General features: G+C 46.7%; 1 protein-coding gene across 1 annotated transcript in view; it reads left to right on the top strand.

The window, feature by feature from the left end:
• Positions 1–211: 211 nt before the first annotated feature.
• BCL9 (BCL9 transcription coactivator) overlaps positions 212–17,655 on the top strand; it is a 360,097-nt gene continuing 342,653 nt past the window's right edge. The window contains exon 1 of the mRNA XM_068270730.1: positions 212–417. The gene's annotated coding sequence lies outside the window, so the exon portion shown is untranslated. The remainder of the gene's footprint in view (positions 418–17,655) is intronic.

Consider the following 17,655-nt stretch of genomic DNA (forward strand, 5'->3'; position numbering starts at 1 on the left):
AAGGAGGAGGAGGAGAGGAGGGAGGGAGAGGGGGGGAAGAGGAGGTGGAAGAAGGAGGCAGGAGAAGGAGGGAAGAAAAAAAAAAAAAAAAGAGGGGGAGGGAGAAAATGTCTTGTTTGTGGCTTGTCAGCAATTGCTTGAGACAAGCTCCTATGTGTGAAAGCTACTTGGCATGAATGCCTGGGCTGTACCAAGTCTCCCAGCGGCCAGAGGGGGAGTCACAAGAAGCGCAGATCACAACACAGGCAGACAATAGGCCCCTGAAGGGTCCCCCCCCCTTTAAAGTTGCTTTGATGTTGTCCTAGTGTCTTCTCACCAAGGGCCAAGGGACTGGCAGCCCAACTCGCCTCCTCTGGTGCCCATCTTGCCCTTGCCCACTTATTGCAATGCGGCTGGCCTTTGTGCAGAGCAGACAAGGTAAGGAGAGAAGCATTCCTGATTTTTTTTTTCTCTCTCTTCCCTTTGGCAATGCTTGTTTGCTGTGGGAGGGTGAGGAGGGAGCAAGCTGGATTCCAGAGCTCACAACACACACACTGTAGACAGTAGGCATTGCATTGGGTGACACTGAGCCCACTCCAGCAAGCCAGCCCCCCCCCCCCCCCCCCCTTCTCCTCCAGCTTCTGCATCCTGTTTGTCAACATTGGCTGTGCCTGGCAGCAGCCAAACATCCCATCTGCAAATATTTGTCTATGGGGGGGAAAAAAAGGAAATTTTGTTGCCACAGAGTACAGTGTGTGTGTGTGTATCCAGTGCTTGCATCCTGCTACAATCCCACAGCAGCTATTCCCCAGTCCCCCCCTCTAGTGCCTGGCTGCCTGGCTCAGACAATGGCTTATCACAGCCTGGGGTGGCCAAAGTTTTGCCAGGGGGGCATGAGGGGGGGGGGGGGGGGTGTTTTCATGCATTGGTTAGGAATATTTTACAGAGATCACGCTTTCAGGCTAAGAGAACCGGTCTTTGCAGGCAAGGCATGTGATTTGGAGCTGAGATTTAAGACGGATGGTTGAATTGAAATATGGATTTCCTAATAGAAAGAGAGATGAAAGGGGGGGGGGGGGGGGGGGACGTACATGGTGGGATTTGTCTCACACGCTCCCTGTGTTGCTGGTTGTTAGTAAGTGTGATAATAGTAATATAGTGATGATGATGATAGTAGTAGTGATAGAAGTGATAATGATTACAATTTGCCAGATTAATTAATTACGGTCAAGGATTTAATATTAAAAAAAAATCTATTCCGTTTTAAGCTAAAAATGAATTCATGGATTTTGTTGGAAATTTGATGTACTCACATTTTATTCTTTATTACAAAGTCCCATTAAAAGGAATATGGAATTTACATATAGAATGTATTATACTATTGTATTATATTTTATTATAATTTATGCATTTATTTTAATTAACAGCATTTTTACTTTACCTACATCACTATTATTATTATTATTATTATTATTACTGATTTAGTGTAGAAGCATTAGTTTATTTTATGGATATTTTCCCATAGAAGACAGTTAAAGACCAGTACTGCTTTGTCACTATTTAGTTTTGTTATTTTTAGTTTATTATTTAAATAAAATGATAATATTATTATTTATATTATTATTATTATTATTATTATTATTATTATTATTATTATTATTATCATCATATTAATTTATCATAGACATTATTTTATGGTTAATGCTTAATGTTTTATACCGATTTGTGTCATTGCCACTTAAGTATTTATTGATGATTTATATCATTGATATTTTTTCTTGCTTATGGCAAAGTGTTCATAGCTATGGATTTGTGTTATTGGTTTAATTAGTATTGTGAATATTAATAATAATACCAACAACAACAATTATGATGACTCATTTTGAAGGGCCACGTAACAGCATTGGCATCATATCTGCATAATGAAATATAACGTTTCTAGTGATGTTTGGAACAGAGCAAGTCATATCCGTGATCTGTTGGATGGTAACATACCCCAGCCAGGGACTGACCATGCAAATGTAAAAATACCAATCACTAAAGAGAATGAGATGCTTGACACTTTTGGGACTTCACAGTGTATCCCTTTGGCATTGTCATGTATGGCGACTGGAGTTGCAGAATGTGACAGTTGCCAGTGTTCTGCTTTGGGATTACTGGACAGGAAGTCAGGTGTGTGCTGGAAAATATTCCCCCCACTCATTTACTATAACCCATACTAAGTATGCATGTGTATTATTACTCTCAATCAGTTTTTTAAACTCATGTGAATGTTCTTAAAAGTTCACAAACCTCCTCTGAGCGGGTGAAATGTTATGAATGGGTTTTTGTGTGTTTTTTAGTGGAATCTCATGGCAGTCCTTCTTATGTAAAATGTGTTTTTCAAGTTGTTTAGTAGATGTTTTTCTGCTCCTTAGTTCGGGTTGCGCAACAGTCCCACACTGTATAGGAATGCTGCTGGGCCTGGAGGAAGGGCTTCCAGGTTGCTATAGAATGCTGTCTAGTCTTGCTGCAATAACTTGTGAGTTTTGTTGAGTTTGGAACTGCAGTTACAAGTTTACCGTATTTCTTCTTTAACGATCTTTCTATCATATATATTGTGAGTCTACTCTTATGTCCATATAAAGTGTTTGGGGATATGGCTGAAAACTTGTACTGTGACTGATTGTGTATCACCTTGATGCCTTGTTCACATTATATCCGTTTTAAAAAATTTTAAATTTTAAGCTCGGGCGATTTTCAAAATCGCCCTGAAAACGCTTGTGCAATGATTCTCTATGAGAGAGTTCATATCAGAGCGGTTCATTTGCGATCCGCTTTGAAAAGCGGTGCTTGGGCCATTTTTATTATTATTATTATTTATTAGATTTATATAGCACCAACATATTACGCAGCACTGTACAATAAATAGGATTTCAGACAATGATAACTGGGGAAGCAGGAGATTTGGGCGCATGAGACAAGTGGACAAAAAGGGCGCCCCATTCACTCCCATTATAAATATCGTTTAATGGGCGCCGAACAGGGAAAAAAAGGCGCCGGAGATTATTAACGTTTTAACAAACGGTGCCCGGAGATTTTTAAGGATTTATAACTATGTTTGTGATGATTTAACTTTACAAAATGAGCCCGTGACGAATAACGTTTATAAAGATACTAAATCACTATTTCTAAAACATTTCTAAAACATTATTATTCACCCAAAAAAATTAATTACATTTTTTTATTTACATTTTTTATTTATTAATGTCTGTAAAACATTATTATCCATAGGGGGTCTTAGGTTTAGGCACCAACAGGGGGGTCTTAGGTTTAGGCACCAACAGGGGGGTCTTAGGTTTAGGCACCAACTGGGGGGTCTTAGGTTTAGGCACCAACAGGGGGGTCTTAGGTTTAGGCACCAACAGGGGGTCTTAGGTTTAGGCACCAACAGGGGGTCTAGGGGTTAGGGATAGGTACAGGGAGGGTTTTTAACAAACGTAAATATAAGTTTCAGTTTACAAATAGGGAAGATTAACGTTTTAAGAATTGCCGATCTCATACACATTATTTAGTGATTTAAAAATTCTTAAAACACTATTTGTAAACGAAATTCTACACAATATTTCAATAAACGATAATACTGTTTATCGTTTACACCACGCGCCCTTTTTTCCCGACGCCCTTTTTTGATGTACGCGATAACTGGGGTGCCAGAACAATACAGGTAACAGACCATAGATACAACAATACAGGTAATAGCAATAAGATACACCACACAATGCAGATAGTAGTACATACCGATTTTCCTCAATGGAAGGTATAGGAAAAACGCAAAACGCTTACAAAATCGCTTTGGCAAGCAATTGCGTGAGCGTTTTTAAAAAAACAAAATGCATTGTATTTATTGTTTCCGGATTTTTTACCGGATAAAAAGACGGAAGCGCTCTGCAAAAGAGCTTACAAAACACCCATAAAAACGAGCGAACGCGCAGAAAATCGCCGGAAACCGCTTAATAAAACGCAGGAAAAAAGCCTACGCGGAGGGACACGCGAGCCGAACGCAAAGTGAACATGGCCTAATACAGAGAAGGTCTGCACACAGACATTAAGGTGAAAGGAATATGGAGGCTGCCATATTTATTTCCTTGTAACCAATGCCAGTTGCCTGGCAGCCCTGTTGATCTTCTGGCATAAGTAGTGTCTGAGTCAGAGCTCCTGATCTGCTGCATGCTTGTTCAGGGGCTGTGGCTAAAAGTATTAGAGGCAGAGGATCAGCAGGACAGTCAGGCAACTTGTATTGTTTAAAAGGAAATAAATATGGCAGCCTCCATATACCTCTCACCTTTGGTTCCCTTTTCCCCGGTGCTGTCAGTTATGATATACTCCATACAGTGTGCATTATGTATGGTAATATTAAAGTCCATTGACTTTCATGTCACTGTTCACAGTACCGGTGTGCGTTTCTGTGCGTTGCAGCCGGTCGCATTTTATTGCACAGCACACAAGATTTCCCATTGAATTCTATTGGGACGAGGCCACCTACATCTGACACATTGCAATGAGCATGTCGTGAGTTGGGAATGCATGTACAAAATCGCATTCTTGCGTGCATTGGGTAGTGTGAATGAGCCCTAAATGGATGATATACTGTGCATTATATAACATGCTTTTCTCCTGGAGGACTCAAAGCGCTTCAGGGCTGTAGCCACTTAAGGCACACTCCACGGGGGACCAGGATCATTATGGAGCCTTGCCCAAAGACTCCTTACTGGTTTACGGCTTGATTCAAACTTTGCTCAGGGAAGTCTGTGTGGCTGATATTGCAGTGAAACCCCTCCCACAGTGTGATGTCATGACCATGGTCCTGACAGCTTCCTGTCTGTGGACCTCCTCGTTGTATTGTGGGAAATAACATCTGCCTCCAATTGTCGAGCAAGCAATTTCTCCCTCTGTGCATAGAACTCTCAGTAACGAACATACAAGTATTGGGTCAATTAATTATCATTTTGGACTTACAGTATAAAGTGCTGACATAATTTGTGGTACACACATCCAATTTTGATTGGCCAACAATTCGCCAGTTTTACCACCTCCGTGTAGTATGAGGGCTTACCTACACAATCTGCTCATAGTATTCAAAATCTGTTGGCACTACAAAGAAGATGTAAAATTGGGCAGTCATTGGCCAGTCAAAATTGGATGTGTGTATGCACCTTAAAGTGTAACTGTCAGGCATAAAATCATAAATCAATTCTTTATTTTTATCTGGTAAACCAGTAATAAGGATGCTAACCAGGCAATCCAAAAGTTAAAATCTCTATTACTTTTCTTGTTTATAAATGATCATTCCCCAGTTTACTTGACTCTTATTTGGTATGTTGCCGCACAAAGGAAGTTGCAGGGCATGCTGGGTTGTCTTTTTTTGCTTCTTTATTTCCCCTCAGACTTAACTAATGTACAGAAGCAAAAAATGACAACCCATGCACTGCAACTTCCTTTTAGTGTACCAAATTTTGTGTGTACCAAATAAGAGTCAGGTAAACTGGGGAATGATCATTTATAAACAACTTTTGGATTGCCTGGTTAACATCCTTATTACTTGTTTACCAGATAAAAATAAAGAATTGATTTTTGATTTTATGCCCGACAGTTACACTTTAAGAGTAGACAGTTTAGAGAATGCTCATTTGTACAGCACACCTTATAATATACAGATAGTCCCCGGGTTAACAAATGAGATAGGGACTGTAGGTTTGTTCTTAAGCTAAATCTGTTCTTAAGTCAGAACACTGTGCCATCTCTGTCCCCTGTACCTTCTCTGTGCCCTCCTGTGCCTCCAGTGTCCCCCTCTGTGTCACCTCTGCACCTGCTTATACACGTTTAAAAACCATTTTTTCTTTGAATTTTTTAAAATCTATTTTCTCAAAAACTACAAGTCCAATTTGAAAAAAATTTTTTTGACTTGTTCCCATGGCAACACAGAATCCATGCCGTTCGTATCGGCGGGTCGTTCGTAAGTCGGGCGTTCGTAAGTCGGGGACTACCTGTATATAACTATAACAAGATACAATAGGAGAGAGAAAACTGCCATACCAGCTTACAGTCTAAGGTACCAAGGGGTGCACACAAGAGGTTAGTGAGATGTAAATCTGCACATTTAAAGAGCGTCTGAAGCTTCGGAAAATCACCCTTTTTTTCATCTAGACCTGTTAAGCACTTATGGCTTAGCTGAAACGCCGCTATCCCGCAGAAAAACGAGGCTTTAATCGCCCTGAAATGCCCGGGGCAAATTGCGGGGCTCCTTCCTGCTGGAGTCAGAGCTTTGAGCTGCAGCTCTGTCTCCATTCGCGTATATCTCCCGCAGATCTCCGCCTCCTCCCACCCCTCTCTAACTTCTTTCACTGAGAGGGGCGGGGAGGAGGCGGAGATCCGCGGGAGATAGACGCGAATGGAGGCAGAGCTGCAGTTCAAAGCACTGCCTCCCTGGGCAGCAAAAGTCACGATCAGGAAAGTCGTGGATTTTTGCCCCGGTATTTCAGGGTGATTAAAGCCTCGTTTTGCCGCGGGATAGCGGCGTTTCAGCTAAACCATTAGTGCTTAAAACAGAACTGGCTGAAAAAAAGGGCGATTTTCAGAGGCTTCAGAGTCCCTTTAATACTGATTATATGCAGCAAGAAATTGGGCCAATAAAATCCACATCCTGCTGATTTTGATCTTAGTTCCAAGCGGGATAAACTTTGCAGGAAATATTCATGCAACCCAGAAGCTTTTTTTTCTAAATCTTAAAGGAAATTTTAAGCAAAAATTATAGTGACCAGTTACTTCCTGGTCCCTTCGCCATCATTGTGAACTGCTCTTCCGCAGTGCCCTACACAGTCTATAGTCTTGTTACTGACTGTCCCTCAGAGCGGCTCACAATCTGATCACTATCATAGTCCTATGTCCACCGTAGTCTAGAGCCAATTTTAAGGGGATGCAATTTACTTATTTGTATGTTTGTGTTAGAAAACTGTAGTGCCCGGAGGAAACCCATGCAGACACTGGTCAGCCCTGCGAGGCGAGAGGGCTATCCACTAGGCCACTGTGCTGTCCATAATGTGTATCCCAGCACAGTCATCTGTGACGTGATCACGACTGACCTGCATAGGCCTTACTGCTCCTGCTTGTGTCGCCGGGCCCCTGGGAGATGCGGTCCTGCTTGTGTCACCGGGCCCCTGGGAGATGCGGTCCTGCTTGTGTCCCCGGGCCCCTGGGAGATGCGGTCCTGCTTGTGTCCCCGGGCCCCTGGGAGATGCGGTCCTCTGTCCCCAGGCCCCTGGGAGATGCGGTCCTGCTTGTGTCCCCGGGCCCCTTGGAGAAGCAGTCCTGCTTGTGTCCCCAGGTCCCTGGGAGATGCAATCCTGTGTCCCTGGGCCCCTGGGAGATGTGGTCCTGCTTGTGTCCCTGGGCCCTTGGGAGATGCGGTCCTGCTCGTGTCCCTGGGCCTTTGGGAGATGCGGTCCTGCTTGTGTCCCCGGGCCCCTCAGAGATGCAGTCCTGCTTGTGTCCCCGGTCCCCTGGGAGATGCAGTCCTGTGTCCCTGGGCCCCTGGGAGATGCGGTCCTGCTTGGGTCACCGGGCCCCTGGGAGATGCGGTCCTGCTTGTGTCCGAGGGACCCTAGGAGATGCGGTCCTGCTTGTGTCCAAGGGACCCTGGGAGATGCGGTACTGCTTGTGTCCAAGGGACCCTGGGAGATGCAATCTTGTGTCCCCGGGCCCCTGGGAGATGCAATCCTGTGTCACTGGGCCCCTGGGAGATGTGATCCTGTGTCACCGGGCCCCTGGGAGATGCCGCACATGACTTTAATAAAACTCTCACGTCCCGTCAATCCTGGGAGACCTCTTGTAAGAAGTCCAGCCGGGTGTCCACGTTGTGATGAAGATCTCCATCGAGGATGATTGATGGTACTTGGACAACGCTCTGCACGTCTGATGAATTTGACAAGGCAGATTAATTTGCGCGTCTGATTAATTTGATTTGTGAGCTGCGAACTAATAAGACAGCTGGCTGGACGGACATCTGGAGAAATATCAAAACTTCTGCCAGGGATGACTTTCGAGGGGCGAAGCATTCTAAAGACGAGTCCTTGAGAAACGTTCCTCTTCCTATAAGTCCTGTCCAGCAAACATTCTCACGCTAGAACTACAGTGGGGATCATTCATTCATTACAAAAAATGCTTATGTCATTTACAGTATGTAGTCTTAGTCTGTCCATTTTGATCCTCCCAGTAGCTCCCTTTTATTACCTGATGAAGCTGAGGCAGGCCTTCTCGGCGCACGTAGTGCCTGAGTTTGGTGCCGCTATAGCAGCAGTGCTATAGTCCGCGCCCCACGCATGGGTAATTCAGGGATCTGGCGATTGCCGAACCCCGAATTACTTCTTCCTCTGAGTTGTTTTGACTTGGAGGGGGAATAGTAATTAATACAAAACCAAATGTACCCGATGAAGCAGGAGTACCTGTGAAACGTGTTGCATTGTGTGGAGTTTTCGATTAAAGAATTTTCTACTGAATTGGGGAGGCAAGTCCGCCACTACCTCACTTTTTAAATCGTTTTTTATGTATTTTTATTATTCTAGTTTTTTATCTACTTTGGCCCCTGTGTTCAACATATAACAGTATTTCGAGTCCACTCGTGGTGGAGGGATGTTACCCCTTATATCATCTCCTTCTACAGAGAGCGGCTTCTTAACCCAAGTGGGGTCAGGTCTAATCTCCCCGCGTCCATCTGAAAATGGCGCCTGCGAATTATGGCGCACTGTGTTGCCGCTAATCCGTTTGCCGCTTATCGCTATTTAACGTTAAAGCCTTATTGTTATTTAGCGTTAAAGCCTTATCGTTATTTAGTGGATAGGTACAGAACCCTCTCTGTACCTATCCCTAACCCATAAACCCCCCCTGGTGGTGTCTAACCCTAACCACCCCTCTGGTGGTGCCTAACCCTAACCACCCCCCTGGTGGTGTATATTGTACTGTAACTATACCTAACCCTACTCTCACACAGAACCCTCACTGTACCTATCCCTAACCCTAAGACCCCCCTGGTGGTGCCTAACCCTAACCACCCCCCTGGTGGTGCCTAACCCTAACCTTGACAGTGTTACATTAAATCCATTCACCGTTTTGCAGTTAAATAACGTCTGCAGTTTGGCTTATGTAGGGCGCTATTGATAAATAACGTTAGTGTGTGCCACTATTGATAAATAACGTTAGTGTGTGCCACTATTGATAAATAACGTTAGTGTGTGCCACTATTGATAAATAACGTTAGTGTGTGCCGTTTTTCTTCTTTTTTCCCTGTGCGCCATTATTATGCAGTACTAACGATAAATAGCGATAAGCGTATCTTTTTAATGCGGCGCCATTTTTATGCATAGGCGCTGTGCGCCATTATTCACTGATCCCAATCTCCCCACCTGCGAGTGCCGATACAGTGGTTGCCTTAGTGGTATCCCACCTTTTGTGACTATCTTTTCTCTCTGTTTCACTATTAACCAGAATTGTGCTAACATGCTACACTATTAGGGACTCTCCATTGTTCCTTTTGTTTTCCTAGAAGCGAAGCTTTAGAAAGAAGAGTCATTGACAAATGTTCTTCTTCCTATATGTCCTTTCCAATGGCCATTCTCCGTTATAGAACTACAGTGGAGTTGATTCATCCAAACCCCACTGTACAGGAATCTGGAGGAAAAGTGGGGCAGCTGGTCAGAGCAACCATGAGAATCCTGATTTCAGTTGACAGTGGAGATCTGATTGGTTGGTTGCTTGGGCACCTGTTAAAGCGGATCCGAGATGAAAAACTAACTATAACAAGTAACTTGTCTATATATCTTATGTACAGTTTAGATGGTTTAAACAGCAAATCTGTCTGCATACTGCTTTAATAGAATATGATTATTTTTTCCTGTGATACAATGACAGCAGCCATGTTGTTTGTAAACATTACACAGAGGCAGGCTTATCTGCACCATCAGCACTCAGACTGTGAAAAAAGACCTAATCCCCCCCTAATCTCTGGCTAGTAACACCTCCCCCTCCTCCTGCCCAGACTGAGCTCCCATGAGCCCTTGCTACTGCCAATGCTCTCTGAAAACCTGTGGGCGTGGCTTGTTTAGTTTATAGGGAATTTGAGTATTAAAACAAAACAAAAAAGTATTTTGCTTGAGGAATGCCCTATAAAGAATAGGAAAGGAACACAATTATGCAATGAGTAAAAGTTCACCTCGGATCCACTTTAAGGTGGCCATACATCTCTTGACTTGGCAGGTGATTTAGCATCCGATTCAATAATTATTAACCAATCGGATGAAAATTAGTGCCGCTAAGAGCATGCCCTATGGACAATGAAACCAATTTTGGGCCTAAAATGGTCGCATGTATTGATTGGACATGCTGCAAGATATTAGGCCATAGTGGTCGATCATATGCGATGCGGTAATGGGGAGCGATATGAGGACGAGTGACGGAACCCCCGGCGCTGTCCCCCCTAACGTCAAATGCAGTATACTTTATGTGTCCGCCACTGACTCTGGGCTCCGTCCTCCATCTGCATACATGCGCCCCACGTGGTTGCAGAAGCAACGTGAGCGCATGTGTGACATCGCACGCAAGCACGTATATGTCCACCAACCACATGGGTCGCGTGTATGCGTATTGCGGACGGAGCCAGCAGCGGACACGGACTGGTAAAGTATACTGCACCAGGCAAGGGGGGAGGGGGAACATTATACATTGGGGGGAGGGGGGAGCAGCGTCGGGCCAGCAAGGCGGCAGATGCGGTGTCACAAGCAGGTCTATGGAGTCGGTACAAACATCAACCGACTCCGACTCCTCAGTTTATGAAACTACCAACTCTGACTCCAACTCCGACTCCAGGGACCGAAAATTACTCTGACTCCTCGACTCCGACTCCTTAGTCTAATACTAACCAGGGCTGTGGATTTACTACAAAAATTATCCGGCTCCGACTCCTCAGTTTATGAAACCTCTGACTCCAAATCCGACTCCAGGTACCCAAAATTTCTCCGACTCCTCGACTCCGACTCCACAGCCCTGGTCACAAGGCTGATTCCCAAGAGATTTCAGCTTGAAATTGATTGGAAAACGGCCTGCGGTGTACAGGCAGCTGACAGAACTCTCTTTAATCAGATTCGATCAGAGAGAGATTGGTCTCTTGGTCGAATCTGCCCATCATCGCTAGATGTATGGCTACCTTTAGACTTGGTGCAAGGTGATTGTCAGAGCATCGGTAAAATGTACTTATCGATACTCTTATACCCAGACGCAGCCTCTCTGTCACACACTCGCCATGATTCCCCTTTTCCTGAATTTGCGGATCCAGCTGTGGGCCACTGCTGCACACTTGCCCTGGCTCTCCTTGCACCTGTCCTAACATACTGGCCTCAGTGTGTGGCAGGCGCAGAAGTCAGACAGACTGTCATCACACTGTAAGCTGGCCTGCCTGTCTGGCCACCTTCCAGCCTGTCTGGACTACCAGGAAAAGCTGTTCACTGTTGTTACCTTAACATATTCAGGCTTGAATAGCGCATGGTGTGAACAGTAATTGTATGAGGCTCAACGGCTGAGAACCAAAAATCTATTCTTTTAATACTGACTTTAGAAAGATTGAAATTATGGAGGGATGATAAATAGTGTATATTGAAAAAAGGCGCAATTTGAGCCCCCAGTAATCCCAATAGTAAAATATTGGTATTTAATACCAATATTATACTATGGCTAAACCTAACCCTACTCTTTACAACCCTAATCCCCCCCCCCCCCAAACTAGTGGATACCTTACCCTAACTCACTCCCCCGCACAAACTACCTACCTGACCCCAACACCCCTCCCCCCGCCATAGACTACCTACCAGACGCATAACATTTACGCCCCCACAAACTACCTACCTGACACCTAACCCTAACCCGCCACACACAAACTACCTACCTGACACCTACCAGATGCCTAACCCTTACCACCCCCAACAAACTACCTACCTGACGCCTAACCCTAACTGCCCCCACACAAACTACTTACCTGACACCTACTCCCCCCCACAAATTACCTGCCTGACCCCTAACACCCCCCCCCCCGGCATAGACTACCTACCAGACGCATAACACTTACACTCCCAAAAACTACCTACCTGACACCTAACCCACCACACACAAACTACCTACCTGACACCTAACCCTAACTCATCTCACACAAACGACCTACCTGACACCTACTCCCCCCCACAAATTACCTACTTGGCACCTAATCCCCCCCCCCCGCACAAACACCCTTACTAGCGCCTAAGTCTACACCTCTCCCCCTGCACAAACTACCTACCTGAAGCCTAACCCTAACCACCCCCCATCCCCAAGCTACGAGACGCCTAACCCTAACTCCCTCCCCCGCTCAAACTACCTACCAGATGTCTAACCCTTAACCCCCCCCCCTCCTGCCCAAACTACCTACCAGACCCCTATTTTACCCTCCCCTCACACACACACCAACACCCATACTAACGCCTAAGCCTTCACCACTCCCCTCCTCCCTCCGCACAAACCACCTACCAGACGTCTAACCCTTAACCCCCCCCCCCCTCCTGCCCAAACTACCTACCAGACCCCTATTTTACCCTCCCCTCACACACACACCAACACCCATACTAACGCCTAAGCCTTCACCACTCCCCTCCTCCCTCCGCACAAACCACCTACCAGACGTCTAACCCTTAACCCCCCCCCCCCCCCGCACAAACTACCTACCAGACCCCTATTTTACCCTCCCCTCACACACACACCAACACCCATACTAACGCCTAAGCCTTCACCACTCCCCTCCTCCCTCCGCACAAACCACCTATCAGACGTCTAACCCTTAACCCCCCCCCCCCCCCCGCACAAACTACCTACCAGACCCCTATTTTACCCTCCCCTCACACACACACCAACACCCATACTAACGCCTAAGCCTTCACCACTCCCCTCCTCCCTCCGCACAAACTACCTACCTGATGCCTAATCCTAAACCCCCCCCCCCCCTCCCGCACAAACTACCTACCAGACGCCTAACCTTAAATTCCCCACCGCCAATCGCCACCCCCTCACGCCAGAAAAAAAAAAAACAATGGAATTTCTCGGGGGCCGCCATAGGCATTGAGACGTAATTTGTGCACCTGCGGCGCTCGGTAATGGTGGGTGTCCAAATCACCCATCAATGCCGATATTTCAAACTTCCGGTGCTAGAGGCGGCCAGAATTGCCTCCTTTGGATAAATAAGCCTACAACCAAGATTGTACAGATTGTATCATTTGTGGGCACCTAGCAGTGCTCACATATGTCCTTGTTATTTATATTGGCATAAATTGATCTGACACGTCTCTTAGATGCACTTACATGTTCTGCTGTATTTAGTTTGGCACTGAGTACCTGGTGGAGTGGAATGTGTTCCTCAGTACAATGTCTTTTGCATGCATAATAAAGTCGGTTATTTATGAACTGTGGTGTCCTTAGGAAGTGAGTGATCTCTTTTGTTCCTTTTTTTTTTAGTTAATTGTATGGTTTTGAGTATTTGTTTTGGGCCCCTCCTTGGTTACAGTCCTGTTTATTCATGTTTCCCAGAAGCAGCACCCTAATCCACAGCCCTTTCTGTGGACCCTTCCCTGCTCCATCAAAACTGAAGAAAAAGCATGCTGGGCATGAGTTCTGGAAAGGCCGCACAGGCACAGGCCTAGGGCAGCTGTCAACCAAGGTTGTGGATGGGCGTGGATGAGGGGTTGCTACATAGGGGTAGAAAGAGGAAGCTGTACATGAAGGGGAGGGGCTGCTGTACACACATGGTAAAGAGGGAACATGGAATGGGAGAGGCTGCTGTACATGGATGTCACATATTGTAGAGAGGGCTGCACATGGAATGGGAGGGGCTGCAGAACATGGATGATACACATGGAAGAGGGGGGCTGCACATGGAATGGGAGGGGCCTCTGTACATGGATGTCACACATGGAAGAGGGGGCTGCACATGAAATGGGAGGGGGGCTGCTGTACGTGGATGTTACAAATGGAGGAGGGGGCTGCACATGGAATGGGAGGGGCCTCTGTACATGGATGTCACACATGGAAGAGGGGGCTGCACATGGAATGGGAGGGGGGCTGCTCTACGTGGATGTTACAAATGGAGGAGGGGGCTGCACATGGAATGGGAGGGCTTCTGTACATGGATGTCACACACGGAAGAGGGGGCTGCGCATGGAAAGGGAGGAGCTGCAGTATATGGATGAGACACATGGAAGAGGGGGCTGCACATGGAATGTGAGGGGGCTGCTGTACATGGATTTTACACATGGAGGAGGGGGCTGCACATGGAATGTGAGGGGGCTGCTGTACATGGATGATACACATAGAAAATGGGTCTGTACATGGAATGGGAGGAGGTTGCTGTACATGTTACACATGGAAGAGGGGGCTGCACATGGAATGGGAGAGGGGCTGCTGTGCATGGATGATACACTTAGAAGAGAGGGCTGCACTTGGAATGAGAGGGAGGCTGCTGTACAAGGATTTTACACATGGAGGAGGGGGCTGCACATGGAAGGCGAGTACAAAACTACAAATCCGGCCTTGAACACATTTGGTTTCGCTTTAATGATTTATATTTAGCAGTTTCAACAGTTCCCAATTGAAGACACGACACTGCCTTTTAATTAGGCGGTAATTGTTTAACTTTCATTGTAGTGTTTGTGGTGTTGCTGACAGCGTAATTAACCTGAAAACAAACACGGCGATACAATGTCGGCGTGGAGGCGGAACCGGTGGGATTATGTCTGCGGTCAGCCCGGGCTCCAGTGACACGGACCCCTCTCTAGCTGCCTGGACGCCTCCTGCTAATGACCCTAAGCTCAGCTCTTGCAGAACAAAATAGCCTAGCAGAAAATATCACATTACCACTTCCCTGTCTTCCAAGTCAGCCACCAGAGATTCCCTCCACCTGTTCCGAGTCCTCCCCCCTCCCCCTCTTCCCCTCCCTGACACAGTGGACCTGAACTCAGAACTTACTCTCTGCTCTAAAAGAAAAGCGACAGCATAATAATCTTTACAGAAAAACATTTACAGCTGATACAAATCCTGCAATAAGTCTGCAATGTGTCTACTTCCTGCTTTCATGAAAGCAGACATTTTGTTAACCTCCTTAGCGGTAATCACAAGATCAGCTCAGGGTGGAAAAAAAAACATGCCAGTAGCGGTATCCCCGAGCTGAACTCGTGGCAGCCGCCGGGAGGTCTGTGCAGAGCAATGCCAGCAGTGGGCGTTTTAACTCACCTCCTGGGGGATCCCAACGTCAGCCACCATTCTTCTTCCTCTCCTCGGAGGCTCTGCTTCCCCCTGGTGAGATTGCTGTCTGATGACAGCCGGCAATCTCACTATAGGGTTACAGTGCCACCTGGAGGACGTAGGGAAAAATGCAGAACTGGATCCCAGGGAGGAGAGTGAGTGCTAAGGCTGCAGCAGAACTCCATAGCAGCATAAATGGTGGGGGCGGGGCTTGCCTGATTGATAGTCAGTGTGTAGAGGAGAAACAGAGGTTTGTTGAGGAGGAAATAATATAATTTCTCTGTGCTCTAAAATTGCCCTTTTTTTGTGCCCGCCCCTTCCTTCCTCACATCCGCTTCCAATAGCCAATTGTCACCACCTGTAATCATGTGATATTCATGGAATGTGTATTCTCTTTGAAATACAGACTAGCTAGAGATTTCTATTTTCCTACATGATGAGTAATTAGCAGATAGAGCAGAAGCCCTTGTTAGTCATTTACAAAACCTTCACTTTTCTCAGCATAACTACCCCTTGCCGTCTTCCTGCTGTCCACCGTTCATCAGCAGTCATCCCCGGTAACTAGCTCAGCCAGGTCTAGTCTGGGTCATCTTCACATGCATGGACCTCCCGCGCATGCGCAGTACACCTGGACTGACACAACTGAGCCAGTTGCTGGGGATGATTGCCACTAAACGGAGGACTGTGGGTGGACGGCAAGGGGCGTGCTTATGGGGCTGGAGAAAGCCATCAGGGAAATAAAACATTTTTTGCATAGCGAGGTCTCTGGTTTACTTTGAGGTTGGCCATGGGGAGGAAGGATTAAGGTTAGCCGTGCGTGTGTGTGTGTGGGGGGGGGGGGTGAAGGTTAGCCGTGGGGTGAGGGAAGGTAAAGGTTAGCCGTGGGGCGGGAGGGGGTAAGTTTAGCCATGAGGGGTGGGGGTTGAAGGTTGGCCATGGGGGAGGAAGGTTTGAGGTTAGCCGTGGGAAGGGGTGAAGGTTGGCCATGGGGGGGGGGGGGGTGAAGGTTGGCCATGGTTTGGGATGAAGGTTGGCCATGAGGAAGGAAGGTTTGAGGTTATCCATGGGAAGGGGGGAAGGTTGGTCATGGGGGGTTAAGGTTGGCTATGGGGGAGGAAGGTGTGAGGTTAGCCGTGGGAAGGGGTGAAGGTTGGCCATGGGGGGGGTGAAGGTTGGCCATGGGTTGGGATGAAGGTTGGCCATGGGGAAGGAAGGTCTGAGGTTAGCCATGGGAAGGGGTGAAGGTTGGCCATGGGGGGTTAAGGTTGGCCATGGGGGAGGAAGGTTTAAGGTTGGCCGTGGGGGGGCGAAGGTTGGCCATGGGGGATGAAGGTTTAAGGTTAGCCGTAGGAGTGGGGGGGGGGTGAAGGTTTGCCGTGGGGAGGTGAAGGTTGGTCATGGGGAGGAAGGTTTAAGGTTAGCTGTGGGAGGGGAGGGGGAAGTTTACCATGGGGGGGGTTGAAGGTGGCCATGGCGGAGGAAGGTTTAAGGTAAGGCTCAGGGGGAGAATAGGCTTAGCTCTAGCTATAGTATAATATCAGTATTTAATGCCAATATTTTACGATCGTTTATACCGTTTAATAGTCCACTATCGGGTTTCCAGGGCGCCCCACATTTCCAGGCGGCCCTTTTCTGACATGGACTCCACAAGACGCCTTCCAAAGCCTTCTGGAGGCCACCCACAATATTAGCCAGGCCGGTTCCCCATAAGTGCAGGAAGAACAGAAACATTCTTTTTTTCCTTAGTGTATCTATTTACAGGGATAAGCGGCGGGAATGGAGCCGAGATTTTCTTTACGACACTTGTTAGCAGCGCTTCCGTGTTTCTTAACTAAGATATAAAGTAAATTCCCTGGCGTTTCCCGGCACGCTGTTCCATTAGAGCGGTAATACAAGATTCACCTACACAAGCTTTATGTTCAGGCTCTTCTGTGGAAGAGCGAACAATCACAGCAGGAACATCCACAAGGCAACCTAGGCAAGCGCCTGGGGCCTAGTGGATGTCAATTGGCTCAGCTTGCACCTCCTTTGATCCTTCTCCCACCTCAGTTTACTTGACGGACCGTCAAAGGAAGCCAAAACTATTACCTTGCCTTGGGCCGCATATTGGCAGCCACTTCCTGCAGCAAATACGTTAAAGCTGCAGGATGCAGTGTTGTTAGACAGTCCTGTCTGTGCCCCGCCCCCTGTGACGCATTTACCCTATTTCATAATCGAATACATCGTTACATATATTAGTCACAATGTAGCAATCTGCTATGCCAGTAGAGCATTAATTAGCTTAGCTTTTAAAGTCACATCAAAGGGGGCTTTTCCCAAGTGCATGTAACACTC

The sequence above is a fragment of the Hyperolius riggenbachi genome, chromosome 2 (assembly GCF_040937935.1).
Source record: "Hyperolius riggenbachi isolate aHypRig1 chromosome 2, aHypRig1.pri, whole genome shotgun sequence".
Taxonomy (NCBI): domain Eukaryota; kingdom Metazoa; phylum Chordata; class Amphibia; order Anura; family Hyperoliidae; genus Hyperolius; species Hyperolius riggenbachi.